At 44.0% G+C, this 3,055-nt stretch overlaps 1 pseudogene; it reads right to left on the reverse strand.

Annotated features, from left to right (window-relative positions):
* Positions 1-643: 643 nt before the first annotated feature.
* LOC129666693 (60S ribosomal protein L19-like) lies at positions 644-1,171 on the reverse strand (annotated as a pseudogene).
* Between the last annotated feature and the right edge of the window lie 1,884 nt (positions 1,172-3,055).

Below are 3,055 nucleotides of genomic sequence, written 5' to 3' on the forward strand. Positions count from 1 at the left end.
GGAGTGTACACTAGTCTAGCCACTGTGGAAACCAATACAATGGCTCCCACTTTCCCAGAAAAATAGAGAACACCATAGGGTACAATTATATTCCTGAATATTTTCCCAAAGAAAATTAAGTCAGCATACCACAGCAAAGTTCTGGGATTGGCTGCACTCATCAACAGATGGATGGGACAATTGTGAGCTGCCATGTGCTGGGAATTAAACCTGGGTCCCCTGTGTGAGCATCCAGTGCTCTGAGCAGCTGATCTGTCTCTCCAGGACCTCAGTCTGTTTTCCTGTACTGTCCAGACCATCTCCCAAGGGCTGGCACTGCCTGCAGTGAGCTAGGAGCTCCACATTCGTCATTAGTCAAGAAAATGCCTTACAGGCTTTCCCACAGGCCAGGATTGTCAGGGAATTTTCTCAGTGGTGATTTCCTCTTCCCAAGTGACTCTAATTTGAGTCAGGTTGGCAAAACCCCAGCCAGCATAGTCATAAAATCATGGCATCTTTAAAGTACGTTGGTGGGAACATCACCGGCTAACACGCCATCATGAAGGCCTCACTGATTTCTTTTCTTTTCTTCTTGTTGTTTTATTTTAATGACTGATCCACGCAAGGCCACAGCCAAGGCCAGTGTACAGACACTAGGGAAGCTTCATTTCTTGGTCTCTTCCTGTTTGGACAGGGTCTTGATCACCTTCTTCTTGGCCTAGAGGCCCTCTGTGGCCTGGAGGCTCTCCTCCCGTTGCTTGGTCTTAGACCTACGAGCTTCAGCCTGGTCCGCCAGGAGCTTCTTGTGGCCCTTGTCCACCTTCAGCTTGTGGATGCGCTCTATGAGAATCTGCTTGTTTATGAACACATTCCCTTTGCTCTTCAGGTACAGCCTGTGATACTTACGTGTCCTGAGAAGTCAGTGCAGGCTCGTCATCTGGAACCCTCCTGCTTCCCTACGCCCATTTACCTGCCCTTCCATAGAGCCAAGCTGCTTTTCTGGCATCGAGCCAGGGAACGGATAGTCATAGGCTTCCAGATAGTCACCCCATCTTTGATCAGCTTCCTGTTTTGCGGGCGGGAGTTGGCATTGCCGATTTCCTTGGTCTCATTGGGATCCAACCAGACCTTCTTTGATTCCACAGCGGAGGACATGAGAGGCCAGCCTCTTCTGTAGCCTGAGCATACTCATAGCTGCAGACGTGGAGGCAAAGGGAAAGCCCTCCACAGTTTTTAATGGAAAGGATAAGAGCCCGATGTCAAGTTTTAACTAACCATAGAAAATCACAGGATGCCCAGAGGAATAATGACGACTGCAGTTTTCAGAGGGGTCATGGCTCCGGGTCTCGGACTATTGCCCTCTTGCCGAGGTCAGCTACAGTCTTCAGAAGGAAAGAGTTCAACAGGAGATCAACAGCAAGTCTAAGTGTTCTGGAGCCCCATTCCTCCGTGGAGTAGCCAGTTTTGTCAGTATTCCTCCCGATTCAGCCAGGGAAAGTAGACAACTGAACCTTAACCTGGGAAAAAAATTTCCTTCACATAATGATTCATTTTAAGACCCTCAGGGCTGTGCTCAAAGTGTCTACGTCCAGGCCGAATGACCACACTTCTCCAGAGACTCTGAGTAAAGTTTTCCCTCTAAATTCTCGAGTGTCTAATTTCTTGTAACTTAATGGGTAGCTTATTATTTTTTTAAATTACCTTGCCCCACACCATTGCAATAAAAGGAAGCGATGGGATCAACCCTCTACTTGTAAAAATATGTGACTTCAGGCCAGTTAGCCTTCCAAGGAATGAACTGTCCCCTCTATAAAATGACAATAACATGCTCTTTGAAGGATTGAGAATTGAGTGGAAAAGTGCACAGACACATCACTGGATAAATATTTCCATCACCCATCTTCCCTTTGATCTTTGGTCAATTCTAGATCACGCTCTTATATTTAGATGTAATTCTGTTGTACACATCTTTTCAGGGGAGGAGCTATTAGAAATACACTTATGCTTTTCTCCTTATGGCTGTCAGACAATGCAATCAAAGGACCCCAAATAGTAAAAATTCCCCTAGGAATCTCATGATGGGGGAAGAAAAGGCTCAAGCCAGCCAAGGCACGAACTGCTCCCTCACCCCAAGAAGAGAGTTCAACAGTTCTCACAACTTTCTCTATCACTTTGTCGGACAGACAGAGCCAAGACTGGGAACCACATGTGGGCCAGGACTGCTTAATTATGCATAATTCGTGTCCTCTATTTAAACCTACACCTCAGATCAGTGCCCTGAAGGTGGTCTTGGATATCAAATTCTTAATCCTTTCCCCTTCTTAATGTGGACACATTAAATAAATATCTATCCTCTGCTTTTCATGACTACTTGTTTAAATGGTATATTGGGGACAAATGGCTAAGTCATACCTGTTGGTAACTGCAGGGCCCTGGCTTTGAGCCTAAAATCACAAGCATCGCTGTTCGAAACTATTTGATTCCTTAGAGGCTGAGGAGATGGCTCAGTGGTTAAGAGTGCTTGCTGGAAGATCAAAGTTTGGTTCCCAGGATCCAAATCAGGTGGCTCACAGTTGCCTGTAATGCCAGTTCCAAGGGATCCAACACCTTGGTCTTAAAGGGCACCTGTACTTATATACGCATACCCCAAAACACAAGCACACACATTCCCATAATTAAAAATAAATCGATTTTTAAATATTTGATTATGTTATTTTATCTTTAAAATAAAGAAATCGTCTTTTATATTTCATGGACAAAATTTCACTCCACATGTATAGATATAAATGAGTGCCATATCCATGACCAAAAAAAACAACAACAACAAAAAACCAAAAACTTGGGATCAAATTTGTACATAGTCGTCCTTATGAAAACAATATGACTTAAGATTTATGTAGAACTCTGGCAAGTTTTAAGAAACAGGGTAGTAGAGATTTCAAGATAAAAAATGTAGGGTACTGGCAAGTCTGTGACAAACAATTTTTAATGGAGAAGAGGAAGGAAAACCACAGTCAAAATTGGTATTTTAGATTTAACCACTGCTTTCATTTGCTAACCTCTGGCCCCATTTCGT

The sequence above is a fragment of the Psammomys obesus genome, unplaced genomic scaffold (genome assembly GCF_907164565.1).
Source record: "Psammomys obesus unplaced genomic scaffold, mPsaObe1.curated_primary_1811, whole genome shotgun sequence".
NCBI classification, from domain to species: domain Eukaryota; kingdom Metazoa; phylum Chordata; class Mammalia; order Rodentia; family Muridae; genus Psammomys; species Psammomys obesus.